Genomic DNA, 7,973 nt, shown 5'->3' with positions numbered 1-7,973 from the left:
TATATATATATATATACACACACACACACACGTGTGTGTGTGTGTGTGTGTGTATTCCCAGTTTCTTTAGCCATGAAAAGTCCATATGGGCTAATAATGGTCTCTCATAAAAAATGACAGCAGTCAAAAATGAGTGCGCACACTGACACAGCTTGAAGAAAATTGTGGGCCAGACAGCTGAGGATTAATTTATAATGCAATGTGACAGAATAAAAGAGCTGCCTCCTGGGTAAAGACTTGAAACAGTTCAGGAGTCAGAGTGTTGCAAAGCTGCTGGCTCACGTGTTCAACGGACGAGTGTTAAAATGATGGTGACAAGTGACTTTGATGACCTGGGTCTGGCTTTGTGAGCTATTTGAAGCAATTACCTTCAGTCACCAGAGTAATCCAGATTTCCGGAAATTAGGGGAAAACACATTTGGAGTGTTAAAATTAGATCTTCGTTTTTACACTCCATCAAGTTTGACATTATTTTCCCTAAAGGCTGTCTATTCAAAAACAATCCAGTATCTGGATATGCTTCATGCTTAGCATTGTTTTGCAGAACAATTTGAAGTAAAAGTTCTGATATGAAGGTGATTCAGTATAAAACTCTACAAGATCTGGTTTGGTTTAAAGCTACAAAAGATGAAGGTTTTGAATTTGATTTGATATGGAGGGTGGAAAATCCCTCTGAAATGACTCAGGTCTGAGCAACAATTTGCTCAACCCACTTATGACACAATCTTCACCTTAATGGGAGCAACAGAATCAATGATGTCTGACATTTTAGACATCATTGTAATAAGTTAAAATTCTAAGATTAGTCAGATTCTGAAATAAAAGTCGGATGTTTTTTTTTTCTTCCTTAATATGTATTAATAGAAAAAAAAAATACATATTACATATTATTTATCAAAACTAACAGCAAGAGAACATTAGATTTAACTGAGAAACTCGACACAAGGAATTAACTGAAAAGTCAAGACCCTAAGGGCAATAATAACAAATAGATGATCAGAAAACCAACACACAAAAAACTAAAGTCATGCATCAATGGATCATATCAATGCAGTTAATAAAAAAAGAACTTTACAAATAGTAAATAGGGAGTTCAAAGTATTATCTAAGGGAAACAAGTCAGCGGGGATTGTCTTCCTGAAGGTGTGTGTGAGCCTGGTTGGTCTGTTGCAGAACGGGTCGGGGCGACTGATGGGAGCAGCAGAGGCAGAACCAGAACCTGACCCAGCGTGAATGGCCATCTGCCACGACCCACTGGGGGTTTGAGGAGACCGAGCATTCAAACAAAAACACAGCTGCACTGATGTGAGAGTACTTTTTAAGTTAAAAAAAATTAAAACAAACAAAAAAAAAAAGGATATAACTATTTTCAGGCTAAAGTTGCTCCACATTCAAAGCTTATATAGGTGATTCTTCTAATCAGTGAAAATACAAGTTTACTTCAAAGTTTTAATTGATTAAAAAGTTTCTAAAATAACAACATGAACTAATAGTCATATTTTGATGACTGAATGCCATCTGTGTGTAACAAGATGTTAGCTTGGTTCATGTAAGAGTCACAGACATGTGAAAGGGCCACGATTAAATCAGCTAGATGTGTGAAATAAAACCATATCTGGTATAATTCTGAATCCTACACAAAGGTTTAAAAAGTTTGCATTTAAAAGCAACAAAATAAATAGTGATCATGCTGTTCTCAGGGTTAAGATACCTTTAAAAAGATAACTAATAGTTATCTTTCTGCTAATGAACCATCAAGTCATTCCAATGTGTTGAACCATTAAAAGAACTAAAACAAGCAGCATTCCCTTTGGGACTGACTTTAGACGCCAGTGCCTGAAGTCATGTAGAAACAAATCATTTCTTAGGTGTTGCTGATGAAATATTCATAGATCTCATAGTAGCTTTAGCTTTTCCATCTGTCACACTTATCAGTAGAAAGCCCATTCTGGGCTCCTTCACTGGTTTTCTGTTTCTCCTAAATGAATAGTCCAGCAAAACGTCCTGGAGTTTTTTATTTGAATTTTTTTGCCAGATAAGTCAAGGCTTATTCAGATGAGATGGAGCTCATTTAAAGGAAGTTCTGTTCAATAAAGGTCCAAATGTGGATGATGCAAATCAGGAAATGCAAAGTATTATTATTATTATTATTATTATTTTTTCTGAACCTATTTGCTCAAAGATTAACTTGATTACAACCATGAGACATTAACATGCTGGCTCTGACTGATGGTCAATTATCTCCTTATTTGTTATTGATATAAAATAACAGTAAATATCAGTATCATAAAATCTAATAGTCTTATGCCATTATCAAGAAAATATCCCAAGTATTATCATAATAAGACAATTATTTTTTTTGTAAAAAGCTGCTCTCCTTCACATCGTCATAATCTGCTGCATGCAAGGAAAGTTTCAGAGTGGATAGCAATACCAGGGGTAGATATATATGAATTAAAGTTATGTGTTTAAAATATTTACGTTTGTATGAGCTTAATTAGAAAAGAATAGAAATATCCTTTATTGTCTCACAGTCACATTGAGGCGTGTAAGGTCACACAAAAATAAAAATGTATTAAAGATGTATAAAAACAAAAGTAAAGGTAATATACTAAACATCGAGGACAACGATATAACATAATAATACTACAGAAGTAGTGAACTCTGACCCAGGGAATGTGCAACTGAGTTAGATCTAAAAAAAAAAAATGCTCCTTGTCCAAACTGTTTAATTAGTAACCCTGAAATCATCAGGAACAAAAGTTTCCCGTAGCTGCTTTACTCAGTGAAAAGTTATATCAACATGAATTAAAGTTAATCCAAGAAAAAAAGCGATATGATTTATTTATTTTGTCCTAATTTGCTTCCAGTAGAAATGATGAAAAACATTTATCCTGGAGGATAAATCGCCTCAGCGTGTACTGTTCAGTTAGAATCCAGATCTACACTCTGACAGTATATGATTTGCTGCAGGGCATCACAATTAACTCATTTTAGAACCAAACATGGCTGAAATGTCAAAGGGCTGGAAAAGAGGGAAAAGAAAAAAATAAAAAAGAAAAGAAAATTGTTTTCCAGGCAGTAGAATTAATAAAGTCTTTTGGAAATAATTATTGTTGTCAACTCTACTCCCAAAGTTATTCATTGAGTAAAGCAACATAGCTGCAAAATATAATTTATAAATTACAAAAAGATTATAAACACTTTCAGCCTACTACAGTATTTTTAACTGTACACAAGAAAAGGTATCCAACCAGAATTCAAGAGGGTGATCAGGTCTCGGTTGTAATTTGGTCAAGTTGAAAAAGCTGTTTCTGTGTGTTGGGATCAAGTTTCAACCCATTGGTTACATATCAGATGTGAATAAATCCCAGGATTTTTATGTCCGTGCAACAACAATTTCATTGTTGTACATTTTAGAAGTGAAACATGTGAAAACCAAACCGCATTAACATCTATTGATGGTGTGAAATGTGAGCGCAGCATCAAACGGATGTTTCAGCACTTTGTCAAACGGTAGAGGGAGTCGTCAGCTGATAGAAAAAGGTGGCAGCTAAGACTATGAGAGGATTGGATATTATAATGCCAGAATGACACTTCCTCGTCACTCTGATGGCTGTTTTTCTGTAGAGCTCAACTCAGTCGTGCAGCGTCACAGAAATGCCTGCATCGCTTCATGACCGACAAAGGTCATGTGTTGGTACACTGCTCCCTCGCTTCCAAGTGAAAGTCTGTAAAGCTTCTATCATTTTAGCATTGTGTCAAAAAGCTGCACTCACTCTCATTATTGAACATAAGTGTGCTGTAATCTTCATGTAAAAGGGATGTCAACTTTTCTTTTAAAGCAATCGACTGAAAAAGGTGATTATTTTCCCCAGTTCTCTTTATCAAATGCTGTGTGTGTGTTTATGATGTGAGGTCTGCATGTTTAAGATGACACATCACACCATGAGATGGTTTTGCCACAAAAACCCACCAAACCTTACTGAGCATCTTCAAAAACCTGCACAGATTTTAGGCCTGCTGAGTGAAAATCAGAAACCAGCAGTTCAGATGTTCTGTGTTAAAAAGACACATGAACTTTCTTGTGTTGGTCAGTTGGACAATGCCAATTCCTATTTTGCAAAAGTCAGAATATTGAGAAAGAAATTATTTTGGAGATGTATTTTTTAACAACAGGATTCACAACAGTTAGGTTAACTGGAGGAACATCTGTGGATGGAAAACAAACTGAAACACACAACTTCCTCGTTTGATTTCAAAAAAGCAGATAATGATGAATCCACTAAAATATTTGTAGGAGACTGTAAAGCATTTCTGAGTGTTCTGAAAAGCACTAAATAAGTCGGAAGTCATTTCATTTCAAGTATAGACAGCTTTGGAATATTCAACCATAGTGAACAGACAAATTTTACGTCCCGAAAATGGATGTACAAAAGCAACATAAATGGAAAATAGACTGATATCTTAGAGTTTGCAACTAAATACAGAATAAAACTTATTAAACTCACAAGTCTAGCAAGTGTTGGTGGTGGCAGTACCATCCTGTGTTGGTGCTTTCAGCCTTAAAAGCTGATGATAACTAAGTCTTTGATGAGTGTGTGTAAACTTCATGGTGTATACTTAGAATTGTTTTCTTTTTTATGCATTTGTTTGAGTCCACAGTTTGCACATCAGTTCAGCTCTTTCAGAATTTCAAAATGTACAAATGAACTTGCTTTGTTACCAGAAAATTTCAAAAGTTATTTGAGGATGTCTGCTCTGCTGGCTTTAACTTATAATTTGGTCATTATAGCCAAAATTCAACATTTTGAGCTTCATGATTTTGCATGAAAGTGCTATGACCTTTAGAAGAATGTTTTTTTTGTTTTTTTTGTCTTTTGTCTTTTTTTCTTAACTATATAGGCGATCTCAAAACAATTATAAGTGATTTTTTAAATTACTTTTCTTAAACAGATCTAAAATATTTATGAATGAAGATGATTCTTATTCATCACATTTTAATTCCGCTGCGGCTCCGAGAGAACTAAATTAATCTGCAAATTAACATGGAATTATCACACATATCATGACTGCAAAAGGAGAGAGGAATTAACGACAGCTGAGTCCGAGGATAAGAGTTCTCCTCTCTCAATCGCTAAAAGCCCATCAGACACAACGTCATGCACTAATCCTCCCTCCTTATTACTTCTTAAAAGAAATCAGTGCTCTCTCCAGCTACTCCTTGCTGTGTATATTATAAATCCCAGTGGCATGTGTGACATTTATGAGATAATTGCATTCCCCAGCTCTTTTAGCCTACTGGGAAAACTGGTGGAGGAAACAATATGACCCGACCTCTGTTTTCCGAAGCATTTCAAACTTAACCTCAGATCATCTTTGGTCTAAAAAGGCTTTCTGAAATCCATCCCAGACCAGCAGAGGCCTGGTGACAGAACAGAAGGTTGTTTAAAAAGATCTTCTTGTTGCTGTAAAGGCAGTACAACACAGGGAGGCATGAGAAGGAAACAAAAACAGTCGTGGACTTCCATAAAACACTTGAAACTTCTCATAGTTATAAATTAAAGAAAATTTCAACAGAAAAGACAAAAACAGTCTAGAATGACATCATTGGTTTCCATAAAATTGATAACTTTTTTTTAATTTGCTCTTTAAAGAGCAAAGGTTCATTTGAGCCTTGTGAACTTATGGCAAGAAATCTGAAACTTCTGCATGACTGTAGCCGTCATGAAAGCACGTCATAATCAGATCCTCTTCTGAGAGCGAGTCCAGCACCGACCCTGTTAGACAAATTAGAGCAGAATAGAAATTATTTTACTATCCAACAATGGAGAAATTCAGATGCTACAGTATTAATGTGACACACAATCAAAACAGTTAGGTTCACATAAAGATAGAAGATAAAATATGTAAAAACAGAGTAAAATGCTGTACAGTAAAGGCAAAAAAGCAACGCAAGTACTGTGGAGTTATTAAAAGTACCATATAAATAGTGTACTCTGCTCAAAAGTAATGTGCAGTAAGGTAAGTTAATTGAAAAAAATATTCAAAAATCAGAATCAGAATTGGAACAGCACATTTACTGTTGGCATTTGTATCTCAACAAAGTGGCTTGATGAACCAAGAGAACTTCAAGACTATTTACCAGTGTGGCGTCTTCACCTTGCACATTTTTTCCACATGAAAAACAGAACACTTTGAACTGTCCCCAGATTTTGACCACAGAAATCGCAAAACATGAAACATGGCCACCTTAAAAAAACAAACAAAAAAAGACACAGTTGAAACCAGATATTTATACATCAAGAAAAAGATACAAACATCTCTCTCTGTATAGATAGATTGACATCTATCAGGGTTTTCCTTTCAGCTTTGCAAACTGACATTGGAAAACGTGTACAAATCTATGAAGTGTGTTACTTAGAGATATGAAAGTGCACACATTTCACACAGGAAGGTGGATTAGTGAAATGGTCCCCTTTAGATCAACAATAAAGTGCATTACTGTTACTACTACAAAGCACATCCTTTTCCTTATCAATCTCCACCACCAGGTCATATTGGAAGACTTTTTCCCTAAGTAGTTTTTCTCTTCTTAGTTACTTTTAAAAAACACTTATCAGTTGCATCTGACCATGAAAGGATGTCTGTAAAACATTTCCACTGGATATCAAGTCACTTTAGAATTTATTCCACAAAAACACTGAATCACATCAATAATCAGAGTTGTAACTGTAGGTTTCTGGTCGAGGAGACGGACTGGAACAGAGTGAAAAGAGGTGAGACTAACTGAATAACTGGTCTTACTGTGGACAGGATGAAGGTCCACCAGGGAGAGGTGACTGGAGCCAGGGAAGAGGAGTCTTTGTGGGGGAGAACCAAAGGAGACACAGGTATGTGGAGACGGTTGAGTCTTGGAGCTTTTAGAATTTGACAGATGGTACATTCCATAAAAAGACTTGGCACCACTACCAGTGACTATTCAACAAGGACAAACCGAGGCGGCAAATCAAGAGAACAAGAGCAAGATCCCTCAACTCTTTGAGTTAGATGAACCAACTTATGAAGGGAACGCTTACAATGGGTTTGGCACATCCTAAATATTCAGCACAGTACAGAGTATGACTCTCATCACAGTATGTGATACACATTCTGTCTGTCATTGTAGTGGTTAAACACTTGCTGTACTGTTAGGGACTGTGTCTACTGAGGATGGGGAGAAAAAAAACTCTCAGACTGTGACTGTCTGACTGGCGCTTAAAATAATATTAGGTTGAGCTGGAGTGGGTGTCATCTTCTGCCCTGTGCTTAAGCTGAACCTGAATAAACAAGTGATGAAAGGGATTAAAAAATGGTTTTATGTATCCAATTGATATCTTATAGCAGCATATTACGTCATAACTTCCATGCAAACTTAAAATTACTTTATTACTTTATAATCTTTGTAATTGATTTATGCTCATCTTTCTCCTCATCATCATCACAGGTGGTCTTACCATGCTGAGGCTGCACATCTGTCTGGCCCCCACTCTACATTCTTCTCTTCACTCGTTTCTTGGATGTTTATAATATTCATGTAAACTTGTTCTGTAGCGCTGCTGCTGGCTTTGCTGCTGAATATATCGTTTGCGACATTGTTGCAATTTTCCCCCTTAATCTTTTCAAATGCTTTATTATTATCATTATCATTATCATATATATTCCAACAAGTGCTGCTCTACTAGTCATCTTTTCTGCTACAACTATTTTTTCTCCTTTTCAAATATTTTGAAAAGATGATGCAATCCAACTCACTGTTGCCACCTACTGGTCTGAAGTGGGCCCACAGAAGTCCAGTAGTCTGAGGAATAACTTTATGTATGATTTGGTCAGTGGCTATTGTTTTAAATGTGCTATACAAATAAATTTGATATTGACATAAAAGAAATTTGACTTCATAATTGAATGCCCTGAAATTGGATCTCTCTCTCTTT

This window comes from Poecilia formosa, unplaced genomic scaffold, assembly GCF_000485575.1.
Source record: "Poecilia formosa unplaced genomic scaffold, Poecilia_formosa-5.1.2 Scaffold32, whole genome shotgun sequence".
Classification (NCBI taxonomy): Eukaryota; Metazoa; Chordata; class Actinopteri; order Cyprinodontiformes; family Poeciliidae; genus Poecilia; species Poecilia formosa.
Note: the sequence above shows the minus strand (reverse complement) of the source record.